Genomic DNA, 14,938 nt, shown 5'->3' with positions numbered 1-14,938 from the left:
GTTGAAAATTTTGCTTCTTGACACCGTAACTATAAAAACTGACATTTTGGGGGTTTTGGAGAAAAAATACAGAAAACTAAGCACAAATGTTTTCCTTGTTGTGTTGACACTGTATCTCAGGGAGAACACAGATAAAACAGCAATATATCAAAGGTAATATGTTGGGATGAGAGGAAAGGAGTTTTGGGAATACAATTATATAAATAAACCCGACTTGTCTTTTGGGGGCTGCTTACAGAGCATAGTAAAAGGACATTGCCTGGCTGTAGGGGACCCCGATAATTGAGTGTTATCTTTCAGCTCATCATTCCAGCAAGCAATGCTCATTAGGCCTGTCCCACACGTCCAGATAATTCCGGTACCGGAAAAATCGGTACCGGAATTATCCGTGTCCGTGTGCTCACGTGGCACATCAGTGTGGTACACGTTCGGCATCTGTGTGCCGCCCGAGGACCACACGGACCGTGCAGGAGAGACAGCGCTACACTAAGCCCTATCCCCCCTGCGTGGTGCTGAAACCGGCATTCATCTCTTCTCCCCCGCAGGAGAGATGATATGAAAGATCAAGTTTTTGTTATTTTTTGTTAAAAATAAAGTTTGCTGGTGAGCTCCCGCCTCCCATCTCCCGTGCGCTGCCCGGCCCCTTGCATAGAAATACTCACCTAGCTCCCGCGATGTCTCCTCTCAGTGCTGGCAGCTTCTCCTGTATGAGCGGTCACGTGGTGCCACTTATTACAGTGATGAATATGCAGCTCCACCCCTATGGGAGGTGGAGCCGCATATTCATCACTGTAATGTGCGGCACCACGTGACCGCTCATACAGGAAGAGCTGCGACGCTGAGAGGATGGAAGCGCCGTGGGAGCTGGGTAAGTATTTTAATGCCAGCGGGCGGGTGCACAGGGGGTGGGAGGGGGGAGATTACCGGGATCTTTATTTTAAAAACAAAATTAAAAAAATAAATAAATGATTTTTCATTCCTTCTCTCCAGCGAACGCTGCTGGAGAGAATAAATGAATGGGGCTTCAGCACCACAAGCTGGGGGGACAGCGCTTACTGTAGCACTGTCTCCTGCACGGCACACGGACTGCACACGGACAGCATCCGTGTGCGGTACGTGTTTTACACGGACTCATTGACTTTAATGGGTCTGTGTGATCCGTGCGTTCCCACAAACACTGACATGTCTCCGTGTTTTTCAAACGGACACATGGTCCGTGAAAACACGCTGACATGTGCAGAGACACATTGATTTTAATGTGTCTACGTGAGTCAGTGTCTCCGGTACGTGAGGAAACTGTCACCTAACGTACCGGAGCCACTGACGTGTGAAACTGGCCTTAGATAGACATTCTGCAAGCGGCGCTCCTCATGAGGTCACATCCCACAAAAGTTGAGACCATCTTAAGCTGTGAGATCACGGTATTACGCACATAGCCAGATAATAGATACGTTTTTACAACAATTCTCTTTCCTCTCACACGCAGCGTTGGGCTGGAGTTAAATCTAAACCTTGAATGCTTTTTTCTCTTAATTTTATCAATGTATTTCTTCTGCTTGGAACTTAACCAAATGCCTAAACTCTTGAATAAAAACGAATCAATCAGTGTTACCCATAGCAAACCCTCAGATCACAGCTTTCATTCTCCAGAGCCGTGTTCCCCAACTCCGGTCCTCAAGAGCCACCAACAGGTCATGTTTTGAGGATTTCCATAGTATTGCCCAGGTCATTGAATGCTTGCCTGTCCAGGTGATGCAATTATCACCTGGGCAATACTAAGGAAATCCTCAAAACATGACCTGTTGTTGGCTCTTGAGGACCGGACTTGGGGAACACTGCTCCAGAGCATGTTTGGAAATAAAGTATCTATAGAAACAATGGAAAACTGCCCTTTCCTGTTTGAGCAGTTTTTTTTCGTCCATTCTGGCACGACAAATTATTGTAAAAAAAAAGTAAAAAGCAACTGGGACTGGTTAACGGCGATAGCTTTGGTACAATACATGCAACTATACTTCACTAAGGCAACAAATTCTACATCATTTTGGCTCCTCGTGGGCAGCTCCGCGGCTGTGGGAGGCCAAGGTCTTTGCAATGTCAGCAACAACCAGAGACACACGCCAGGAAGCTTAAGTACAGTCAGTGTAATATCCAGAATTAATGTGGGCATCAACATTTGTATCTTAACCCCTTCACCCCCGAGCCTGTTTTCACCTTCATGACAGGGCCAAATTTTACAATTCTGACTACTGTCACTTTATGTGGTAAAAACTCTGGAACGCGTCAACGGATCCAACTGATTCTCAGACATAGTTCTCAAAATCAGTGACATATTGTGCTTTATGATAGTCGTAAAAATTTTTTGATAAGACTTGAGTTTATCAGTGGGAAAAAAAAGGAAATTTAGCAACAAAAAATGAAATTTTCACTCTTTAAATCAGAGAGTTATATCACACAAAATAGTTAAGATTTCTAATTTTTCCAACAATATTTACAAAAAGCATTTTTTTGCGGGACCACATCACATTTGAAGTGACTTTAAGGGGCCTATATGACAGAAAATACCTAAAAGTGACACCATTCTAAAAACTGCAGCCCTCGAGGTGTATAACCCACATTCAAGAAGTTTTTTAACCCTTCAGGTGGTTCACAGGAATTTTTGGAATGTGGAAGGAAAAAATTAACATTTAACTTTTTGTCACAAAAATGTAACTTTAGACTCAATTTTTTTTTTATTTTTCCAAGGATAACAGGACAAAGTGGACACCAAAATGTGTTGTGCAATTTCTCCTGAGCATGCCAATACCCCATATGTTGGGAAAACCACTCTTTTGGGGCACGGCAGGGCTTGGAAGGGAAGGAGCTCCATTTGGCTTTTTAAATGCAAAATTTGCTGAAATAATTAGCGGACGCCATGTCGCAGTTAGAGAGGCACTTTTGTGCCTAAACAATGGAAACCCCCCACAAGTCACACCACTTTGGGAACAAGACCCCTCACATTTTTCCTACAAAAATGTTTTTTTAGCTAGATGTGTGGTGAGCACATTGAACACCCAGAAGTTTATAACATTGAGCCTTAAAAATAAACAAAAATACAAATTTTTCCCACAAAAATATTATTTCTGCTCAATTTTTTATTTTCACAAGGATAGCAGGAGAAAACTGACCCCGAATTTTTTTGTGCAATTTCTCCTGAGTATGCAGATACCCTATATGTGGGGGTAAACTACTGTTTAGGCAGGGCTTAGAAAAGAAGGAGTGACGTTTTGGATCGCAGACTCTGATGGAATGGCCTGCCGGTGTCATGTCTCGTTTCGAGAACCCCTGATGTGCCTAAACAGTGGAGAACCCCACACAACTAACTCCATATTTTGGAAGCTAGACTCGTCAAGGAATGTACCTAGATGTGTGGTGAGCACCTTGAACCCCCAGCTGCTTCACAGACGTTTATAACATAGAGAAGTGAAAATTAAAAAAAAAATCAAATTTTTCCCACAAAAAAGTTATTTTAGCCCCATTTCTTTATTCTAATAAGGATATCAGAAGAAAATGGACCCCAAAATTTGTTGTGCAATTTCTTCTGAGTACGTTGATGCCCCATATGAGGTAAAAAAATTACTTTTGAGGCACAGTGCAAAGCTCAGAACGGGAGAAGCGCCATATTGGAGTTCACATTTTGCTGGACTGGTTGGAGGATGCCCTGTCACATTGGCAGAGCCCCTGATGTGCAAGAACAGCCGAACTCCCTCATAAAATACCCAATTTTACAAACTACACCTCCCAATGAATTAATCTAGGGGTGCAGTGGTCATATTGACATCACAGATTGGTCACAGAATTTTATACCATTGCGCAATGACCCAAAAAAAATTACCACCAAAATTTTATTTTAGCTTCTGATTTTACATTTTCATATTGGGAAAAAGTTAAAAAATTACATCAAAATTTGCCCCATAGAATGTAGAAATACCCGATAAGTGGCTGTACAGTACTACTTAGCCATACGGAGAGACTGGGGAGAGACGGAGCAATATTAAAGGGAACCTGTCACCTGAATTTGGCGGGACCGATTTTCGGTCATATGGGTGGAGTTTTCAGGTGTTTGATTCACCCTTTCCTTACCTGCTGGCTGCTTGTTGGCCGCAATATTGTACTGAAGTTCATTCTGTGTCCTCCGTAGTACACGCCTGCGCAAGGCAATCTTGCCTTGCGCAGGCGTGTACTACGGAGGACAGAGAATGAACTTCAATCCAATATTATGGCCAGCATGCAGCCAGCGGGTAAGGAAAGGGTGAATCAAACACCTGAAAACTCTGCCCATATGACCAAAAACCGGTCCCGCGAAATTCAGGTGACAGGTTCCCTTTAATAAATGGCCCTCTGTCCCTCCCGAGTCCTGCCGTATGGATAAGCCGTACTGTCATACAATGGGCATACTGGAGAGCAGAATTTTCTCTAACAGTTTGTGGACTCCATATACAGCACCATGGATTCAATGGTGCTATATAAATAAATAATAATAATATTCAGAGCCCCCAAGTGCTGGAGGAGCAGAATTTCCCCATCAAATCACCCCATTTTGGAAATTATACCTCTTTGGGAATTTATCTGCAGATCTAGTGACGATTTTGACTCCATGAGTGTTTTCCAGCAACAAGCAGCAGTGGATGTTGCTTAGTGAAAATTGCAAATTGCCTACGTTGTGCCGAGCCCATGCACCCGTAAATTAGCTGGGCTCTCATCGCTGCCGAAAGGCCAAACATGTGGACACTAACTGTGGTTTAGGCACACTGGGGCTCAGAAGGGAGGGGGCATTTGGATTTGGGAGCACAGGATTTACTGAATATCTTTTGGGGGGCGAAGACCATTTTGCTTTTCCAGAGCCTTAGCGCTACCAGTAACGTGGAAGCCACCTATACTTCCGTTAACACATGACGGACCTGAGTGAGGACTTGCTTTCTTGTAGAATGAGCTGAAGATTTTATTGGGAACATTTTACATAACAATTTGGATTACATTTATCTGGCGCTCTACGATGAGCACCGACATCAGGGTTTTCCCTTAAATCTTCGAGTGACGTAATTTAGATGAAACCCCCGAGGGAGGCACTCACTATAATGAGGCCGCAGAGTTACTCTGGAATCTGTCTGGCCTCTGTTCAGCTGTATCATATATTTCAGAGGTGCAGAAAGGTGCAGAACCCTATACCTAATAATCTGTCAGCTCGGCAGACACAAGTTAGATAGATCTTGCACTCCTATATAATGACTCATAACACCTCGATATATACATAAAAACAGTTACCGTAAACTTCCAATCAACTACATTTTACAAGAATATCCCCATTTCCACCACACAGCAGGAAATCCTAAGCTGACTCTGACCTGCACTCATGGGGTATTTCTCACTTTTTTGAGCCCAATCTTCTAAAAAAATCAAAAAACTGCTTGTCGTGTCTGTTCCATTACGTTGTGTCTGAGTCAGGCTCAGACACAAAAAAGTGACGAAACTGGTGAGGAAGCGGGTAAGAGTTATATAAAGTTATCCTTTACGCTCCATTCATTCATTCTGCTCCCACGATCGGACTTGGTGATATATACATGGATTTATAAAACTCACAATGCGAGTCAATGGCTCGGTTGTTTCTCAGACTTTTATGGAGATGTGAGTGCAATTTTTGCTACAGAAATAATCCATTAATTCCCCCTAAGAATAGTGATTATTCTTTTCTGGTGAATTTAGATAGACGAAGAATAACCAGTACGTGCCCGTCTAATAGCCAATATTGATAACTCTAATTCTAAGGCATCTTACATTATTACTCCCATCTACTCCTCAGACTCTAGAGCAATATTATAATTATGTCTTAACGATCTTAAACTATGTGTCTTCATATTTCCCCTAGTATTTTCTTCTAGCTCCTGCAATAGAATCCATGAAATGCCTGGTCTTCGATGGCAGCGTCCTGTGTAGCTGGACCAGAGTGAAAGGGTTTATTCATGGTTACCGCCCTGCCGGCTTAAATTACCACACCTAGGGCCTCACTGCTCCCTGGGCTGCTGTGTTTTTCTTTAACTAGAAGGAATCTCCAAAGCAATGTCTAGGTCACGATCCAGGAGGATGCTGCACCTACTCTGAAAGGCTCCATTTTAGACCAGGGGTACAAAAAAAAAAAAAAAAAACTACAAAAAAAAAAATCTAAACTTTGATGTATAAAATAAATTAATGCTGTGCTGTATAGTTAGTGAGAAGCAGAGGCCGTCCGCCGCGACAGATGTGGAGAGTATCAGCAATGATCTGAAATACTCCGCACTGATTAATAATCCAGAAATGCCATTTTGTGGGAATACACACGGCAAAGGATTAGACACATGAATTATGAGCAAAGTAAGAGAAGCCTTTCCACAAATGACATTAGGCCAGGGTTATGCTGCCTGAAGGTGGCTGTATAATCGCAGGCCCTTGAACACTTTTAATTCCGTATGGTCATGTTAGATATACACTGAGCCCAAATGCGGGAGCTAGAGGTGTAGCTAGGGTTTTGGCGAAACTTCTGAGTGGGCCCCTAACCAGGTAACCTTAATTACAACAACTCGGTGACGCGCCCTAATACTGGAGGAGAACCTCAGCAGATGACCGCACTGTTACTGAAGATAATCTCTATATAAAGACCAACATGGATATTACCGCCATATGGTCAGTGGTAGATACCAGCCCTACAGAACATGTAAGAGATCACTGCACAGTTACAGATAATGTCTTACCGCTGACGTTCTCTCTGATGGAATCGTTCACTTTTCCAGTCTTTTCCATCTGGCCCAGACTGACATGACAACTTCTTCCAGCCAGGACTCGTCTGCAAAGAATACAACAAAGACACATTTCAATTGTCACATTCCAGCCCCATCACCATCTATTCCCAACCTGCACAAACTCCTCATCCTGCTGATACCCCAATACTGAGCCGCTGCTGCCATATGTGTCCTACACCCGATACCACAATACTGAGCCACTGCTGCCATATGTGTCCTACACCTGATACCACAATACTGAGCCTCTGCTGCCATGTGTCCTACACCCGATACCCCAATACTGAGCCACTGCTGCCATATGTGTCCTACACCTGATACCACAATACTGAGCCTCTGCTGCCATATGTGTCCTACACCTGATACCCCAATACTGAGCCTCTGCTGCCATATGTGTCCTACACCCGATACCACAATACTGAGCCACTGCTGCCATATGTGTCCTACACCTGATACCACAATACTGAGCCACTGCTGCCATATGTGTCCTACACCTGATACCACAATACTGAGCCTCTGCTGCCATATGTGTCCTACACCCGATACCACAATACTGAGCCTCTGCTGCCATATGTGTCCTACACCCGATACCACAATACTGAGCCTCTGCTGCCATATGTGTCCTACACCTGATACCCCAATACTGAGCCGCTGCTGCCATATGTGTCCTACACCCGATACCACAATACTGAGCCTCTGCTGCCATATGTGTCCTACACCTGATACCCCAATACTGAGCCTCTGCTGCCATATGTGTCCTACACCCGATACCCCAATACTGAGCCACTGCTGCCATATGTGTCCTACACCTGATACCCCAATACTGAGCCTCTGCTGCCATATGTGTCCTACACCTGATACCCCAATACTGAGCCGCTGCTGCCGTATGTGTCCCTATTACTGCCCCTGATACCCCGAATACTGAGCCGCTGCTGCCGTATGTGTCCCTATTACTGCCCCTGATACCCCAATACTGAGCTGCTGCTGCCATATGTGACCCTATTACTGCCCCTGAGACCCCAATACTGAGCCGCTGCTGCCGTATGTGACCCTATTACTGCACCTGCTGTGTGGTTCTCTGTGCCCTCTAAATTCTAAAGCACCCCTCTACAATATAGTAATGCCAGGTGCAAGTCCCCTAGAAAACAGTGCCCATATTTTGCCCCTAGAAAATAATAATACCCTGTGTGCCCCTTGGACAGTCACAGTAACCTGAGTTCCCCTATAACAATAAGTACCCACTTTACATTTAATAAAGTCCCGAGTCTCCCCCCTGTACAGCTCCCCTATACACAGCATGATGCTCTCTTATACACAGTATACTGACTCCTTAGTAGCCCCCAAACTGTTTGCTGGCTCCAACAATGTATAATGACCCCCACACTGTAATCTCCATACTGTATGATGGCCCCCTAGATAGCCTCCATATACAGTAGCATAATGCACCAAATAGTCCACAATATAGTATAATGCACTCTCCATAGGCAGACTCTATAGCATACGGCAGCCCCCATATAGGCAGAACCTGTAATAAGGCAGTACCCCATAGGCAGACTCTGTAGTATAAGGCAGCACCCCCATAAGCAGACCCTGTAATAAGGCGTCAGACCCTGTAATAAGGCAGCCCCCCATAGTCAGATCCTGTAATAAGGCAGCCCCCCCATAGTCAGATCCTGTAATAAGGCAGCCCCCCATAGGCAGACCCTGTAATAAGGCAGCACCACCCATGAAAAATAAATACTCACCTCTCTCCTTCCTGATTTCTGCGCTGCTCCCGCTGATCTCCTGACAGCGGGCAGTGACATTATTGCGCCCGCCGTCAGTGTCGGCGATGTCAGATGCCGACACTGACAGGGGGGATGATGGGATTAGGAGCGCAGAGCTCCTTCTCCCATCAATGCGATCAGCTGTATCGGCTAAATGCTGGTACAGCTGATCTTCCGATGATGGCGGGCCACTGCTGGCACTGGGCCCCCCGGCCTGCTCAGGGGCCCCATAGCGGCAGAGCAGGGAGATCGATTCTCCCTGCTCTGCCGCAGAATGTAATTGTATCAGCGCGCTGCGCGTGCCGATACAGTTACAGTAGCGTAGCTCCGGGTGGGCCCTCTGAGCACCGGGCCCGTGGCGCCCGCACCCTCTGCCCCCCCCCCGTAGCTACGCTACTAGTGGGAAGTTGTCACATTGTACAGGGTATGATCTGCAGGCCGCATGTCCTAAAGAAGGAGAATCTAATAGGATTGATATATAGTTTTGCAGGAGAAGATTCAGTACAACTTGTACTTTATTTATCTACTCTTTCTATACAGGGAGCGGGCCTATTCAGGGATCACCAGTGCATAGAGCTAGCTGTCAATCACTAAGTCCACTCACTAGATGACTCTTAGGCACAGGAAGAGCAGGGATGTAAGTGAATAAAGTTATTATTCCCCACCCCCAATATTAATCTGCTCAGCACTACCTGGTCTATACTATTCCATGTCCACCATGCCCGATACTCTACCATCTGAGTATCACTCATTCTCTGACTGCAGGGCAGGTTATACAGAGCGCAACAATTAGTAAAATGCGTTAAGTGTAACGGTTTTCCTTTACTGTTAGTGGTACATGAACATGACGTCCTTTAGATGTTTAGCTAGGAGGAAGATGCTTCAGGACACGCCGGCATTTTCTGTGATGCAATGTTTTTTGGCGTTTTTTTTTACATCGGTTTAGCAGTTGACTTTAACAAAAATATATATATATTATTGAATGAACTAGTGAGCGGCTTAGAAGTGAGGCCACCTTACAAATGGTCACGTCACTTCTTTTAACAGCTTGGCATCTTTGAAAATCTGAATCAGTTAAAGATGTTCAAGGAAACTGATGAGGTAAGTCGACTCAATTAGCTTCTTAAAGAGGTAGACACAGGATCCGTTTCTATTTCAAGTCTGGTTGATTTATTGCAGTCCTCATAAACCACATCACAGGAATCTCAAATACAGCCCTTGTCCAGCTCAAAGTAGAACATAAAGTCCATACACTAGTGCTGGTTAGCCTGCCTGGCCTAGAGTCCAGATTCTTAGTCCTTTAGCAAAGGCACTCAATCCAGGAGATCTGCAGACCTCCACACAGGCATGTATCAGACAAACAGCTCTCTATTTACACAGTGAACCACACCCAGGGGTGGAGATATGGTATGGTAAGCAGCAGTTTTTAAAGTGAACCTGTCAGCAGGATTGTACAGTAAACTACAGACACTGTCAGGTTTGCGCCATTATACTGATTGACACGATAGCTTGGTTGATGAAATCCGTCTTGTGTTTTTTTTTTTAGATAATAAGATTCTCATGCTTCAGGGCAGCCTGTGGGGGGTCATTATGTGATGCTCTGATTAGATATTCATCCTTATGGCCACTGACAGGTCAATGATCCCTCAGTGACCTGCCCCTATTTTACATAGTGTATAAAATATGGTTTAAAAAAAAAATCACATTTATCAGTAGGGCGACAGCACTGTAGCATGATCCGGTGGATAATACGCCTGTTTTGTTGGGGGGAAAAAATTACCCTAATCAAAACGGCACTGGCGGCTGTGCCTGCGCAGTGACATCTATCGTGTTACAATAGATTCTACTGGGCAGGAGCTGCCACCAGCACCATTTGGGTAAAAAAAAAATGGTTCCATTAAGATGGCGCCAGTGATGCCTGCGCAGTAGCATCGCTCTAATAGATGCTAATGCGCTGATGATAATGCGCCAGGACCGTCTTTACGGAACGTAACTTCCCCCCCATACCAATATGGCACAGACGGCCCCTGTACAGTATCATCTACCGCGGCTGCATCACCATTTTGATTAAGTTTTTTTTTTCTCAACAAAACTATATATCTAAATAAAATGAATACATGCATATTGTCCACCGTATCATGCTACAGCGCAGGAGCTGGCGCCTGCCTGATAAATGGGAATTTTTGTATTTTTTTTTTTCAAACCATATTCTATGCAGTATGTAAAATAGGGGGCAGGTCACCAAGGGATCAGTGACCTGTCATAAGCCATAGGGATGAAAATGTAAGCAGAGCACCAACCCAGGAGTTCGACTAGGACACTCCAAACCAAAGTCTTCATTTTGTTTTTCTTGAGACTTGCTGGTGTGTTTTGGATCATTGTCCTGCTGCATAACCCACGTGCACTTCAGCTTGAGGTCATGAACAGATGACCGGACATTCTCCTTCAAGATTTTTTTTGAAGACAGCAGAATTCATGGATCTATTAACCACAGCAAGTCTTCCAAATTCGGAAGCAGCAAAACAGCCCCACACCATCCCACTTCCACTACCATATTTTACTGTTTTCACGATGTGTTGCTTCTATGCCAGATGTAATGGGACATTCGACTTCCAAAAAGTTCAACTTTTGTCTCGTCAGGCCACAAAGTATTCTCCCAAAGGTCTTGGGGATCATCAAGATGCTTTCTGGCAAAACTGAGGCGAGCCTTTATGTTCTTATTGCTCAGAAGTAGTTTTTGTCTTGGAACTCTGCAATGCAGGCCATTTTTGCCCAGTCTCTTTCTTACGGTGGAGTCACTAACACTGACCTTACCTGAGGCAAGTGAGGCCTGAGGTTGTTTGGATGTTGTTGTGAGGTCTTTTGTGATGAATCATCCCTGCGCTCTTGCGGTAATTCTGGTCGGCAAGCCACTCTTGGGAAGGTTCACCACTGTTCCATGTTATTTCCATTTGTGGATAATGGCTCTCACTATGGTTCGCTGGAGTCCCAAAGATTGAGAAATGACTTTATAACATTTTCAAGACTGATAGATCTCAATCACGTTGTTTCTCATTTGTTCTAGAATTTATTTGGATAGTCGCATGATGTCTAGCTTTTGATTACCTTTTGGTCTACTTCACTTTATTAGGCAGGCCCTATTGAAGTGATTTCTTGATTGACAGCAGGTGTGGAAGTAAGCAGGCCTGAGTGTGGCTAGGGGACTTGAACTCAGCTTCCCAAAGATGTGATAAACCGCAGTTAATTATGTTTTAAGGGGGGGGGGGGGCAATCACTTTTTTTTACACAGGGCCCTGTAGGTTTGGATTTCATTTAATAATAAAGACCCTAATTTAAAAACTGCATTTTGGGTTTACCTGTGTTATCTTTGTCTAATATTTAAATTATTTTGTGATCTGAAACATTTAAGTGTGACAAACAAGGAAAAGTACAGGAAATCAGGAAGGGGGCAATCACTTTTTCACACAACTGTGATTGTAAAATAAGCTCCCCAGGACCTGGAAGAGGTAATTTATATAAAGTGATAAAAGATGATTTATCCACAACAAGGCATCTGATACGAGACATACATGGATGCCATTTTTCACATTCTATAACCTGTATGACCATATTAATCATTTAGATAGGTCAAATCTGCTTAAAAAATAAAACCTCAGAAAAATTGAATCACATACAATTGTTCCCATTCCATTCTACTGTAAAACAATTTTGCTGTTCATACACTCAGATGTTTTAGCTTCTGGGGAGGGATGGGGAGTGCATGTCATTTAGTTGAAGTGCCTTGTGATGGATTCCGATCCAAACTAATCTCTGTCCAATGAATAGACTGCAAAAAAAAAAGATTTAGAAATAAAAAATCTTTCAAAACTTTAAAAAAAAAAAACCTTCATATCTGATACAGGAAATGAATATCTAGAGCATTTTCTGAAGCGGTTTTCACTTTAAGGTTATGCGAATACAGTATTCATGGAGCAGAAACTGGGCAGAAATTCTCCAAATCTCAAAACTCTTCAAACACTTGGGAGTTTCTGCTACTTTGAAAACTTTGCAAAAAGACTCTGTGTGCACTCTGCATAAGTGTCTGTGCACATGAAGTCTTTTTGCCGAGTTTTCAGAGTAGCAGAAACTTGTCAAATCTTCCTCAAAAACTTGGAGTTTCTGCTAAGTTTCCGCTTCAAAAACTCAGACCAAGTGCCGGATTCATGATGTTCCTGAATCAGCTGTCAGGTTCACTTATCCAGATGAGTGACATGAGGTCGGCACCATTTTGTTATTAAATGCAATTTGTTTATTGACGCTGGTCCTCCAGAGAACGGAGCCATATTCCTGAAGGCACGTGCTAATGTGGAACTAACGTCAAACTGACATTAAGCATCCCCTGCAGGGCGTCCGCTCCAGAGGGGCATACATCCAGCAATCAGCGTATTTCTTCAAATCTTCAGAATCCAGCACTGCTAATAAGTGCACACATCAGGGAGTAAGCTCATGTTTGCAAGTCATGACCTCTGCAGAAGACAGAAGATTTGACATGGAGTACCGGCCAACATGGGTCGATGCAAGGGATATTCTTGGGCATACTAAGACCTCACAAGAACAACTAAGGAACAGAGATAAACGAGATTAATAATCCTTTACAACCTAATAAATACTAAAAGCACCAGATACGAAAATGGCATGGATTGTGCAGAGCTTCATTCATTAAAGTACAGTAGAGGACATCTGGGCAGCATACATTGTACAGCTTCCTTTACAAAAGACTGACAGCATATCAATTCTATCTATACACAGCTGCCACCATGTTCAATTTACACATTCTATGTCTTTGGCCGCACTGTAAATTTGGACATTACTGTAATCTCGCCCCTATCCCAACACATGCAGATATGGAATTACAAAATAGCCAGAGAAGTTTTCAAGCCATTACACAGGTCTACAAAAAAAAATGTTCTCATGTGCCAAGGTTTTTTGAATGGATTTAGGATACTTTTGCAGAGTTGGTCCCAGTTTTTTAGATTACTTTCATGGATGAATTCTGCGTTCCCCCAATGTGACTTGTGTGTGATAACATATGCAGCAGATTTTGGTCTGTCTACACTTTAAGAGAGTCTTATTTCATTTGTAGGCTTACGATGCCGTAAAGGAAACTTTTGGAAGCCAGAATTCAACTATAATTAATATATTATTGTTAAATATCTCATAAACTAGAGACAATCTGACAAAACTAAAGTCTTATTCTTAATCATCACTATAAACTTAATATAAAACCGTGCAGCTATCGTTGGCACCAAAATCACTATAGACCAGTGTTATACAAACATTAATAAAATATTGGCTTAAAATATAATTGTCCATGCAAAGAGCGGTTCACTCGGCTAACCAGCGTCTACATCAGTATTCAGTAATCTTTCCTACATCTACACTGAATATTAAAAGAGAAAAAAAATTCCTCAAGATTTGTCACTGATTTTACCAGTGTGTGGACGGGAAGCTGAATACAGGGGCCTTACGGTGCTTTCACATTGTGTTCTGTGTCCCTGTCGGGTCATACGTCCGAAATTCCCAGCAAACAGGGTCCGGACATATGTGTCGGCAGGACCACTGACTATAATGGTGACAGCAAAGCGAAAGTGCGCACAGACAAGAAATATTTTAGGGAGTGTACACCTACAGGATGAGTGATGCGGACACTCTCATGCAGGATACTACGTCTGATTGTCCGCCTCCTGAAAATGCAGCACGTCAGAGGACACGTCCGCTCTGCCGTCCTTGTAGTCAGGGCTGTGGAGTCGGAGTCAGAGCCCATTTTGGTGGAGTTGGAGTCGGAGTCATAGAAATTGAGGAGTCGGAGTCGGAGTCGGGGTCTTGGCCTACCAACTCCACAGCCCTGCTTGTAGTGATAATGTTTCCTGGGCTTGACTTGATTTCTCTTATATTGTTTTACACCAAGTTTTGGTGACTTTGCTTTAGTTATAGACACGATATCAGTAGTAGGATGTGAATTTTTCCAGAAGTTTACTCGTCACACAATTGTATATTCTGTCTGTGATAGAATTGGATCAATTATATTAATGACACCCTGCACCAAGTTTGAACCGAGTGTCAGCTTGGTGAGATCCGATTCTTTCACATGAGAAAATCGGAGCACAGGTGCGGAGAAGATGGTGAACTTAGCTTCTTCATCTTCTCCATTGCCTGAGTATGCGGAAATTGGACTGCACTCAGATGACATCCAAGGATAGTGTGATGATTTACACGCACCTAGAGACTCCATTTTCGGGAGTGTACGCCTACAGGAGGCGGACAACCAGATGCAGTCTATTATGTCTTAGTATTCGCCTACAGGAGGTGTACACTCCCAAAACAGTG

The 14,938-nt window shown here is 43.6% G+C and overlaps 1 protein-coding gene and 1 long non-coding RNA gene across 3 annotated transcripts in view; one reads left to right on the top strand and one right to left on the bottom strand.

Moving 5' to 3' along the window:
- ZNF469 (zinc finger protein 469) overlaps positions 1-14,938 on the top strand; it is a 463,146-nt gene that overhangs the window by 269,169 nt on the left and 179,039 nt on the right. The gene's annotated exons all lie outside the window — the stretch shown is intronic.
- The window catches only part of LOC138649206 (uncharacterized), a 247,935-nt gene continuing 245,241 nt past the window's right edge, over positions 12,245-14,938 (bottom strand). The window contains exon 3 of the long non-coding RNA XR_011315268.1: positions 12,245-12,398. This is a non-coding gene — a long non-coding RNA (uncharacterized lncRNA). The remainder of the gene's footprint in view (positions 12,399-14,938) is intronic.

Source organism: Ranitomeya imitator, chromosome 9 (assembly GCF_032444005.1).
Source record: "Ranitomeya imitator isolate aRanImi1 chromosome 9, aRanImi1.pri, whole genome shotgun sequence".
Classification (NCBI taxonomy): domain Eukaryota; kingdom Metazoa; phylum Chordata; class Amphibia; order Anura; family Dendrobatidae; genus Ranitomeya; species Ranitomeya imitator.
Note: the sequence above shows the minus strand (reverse complement) of the source record. Positions and strands in the feature narration are given on the sequence as shown.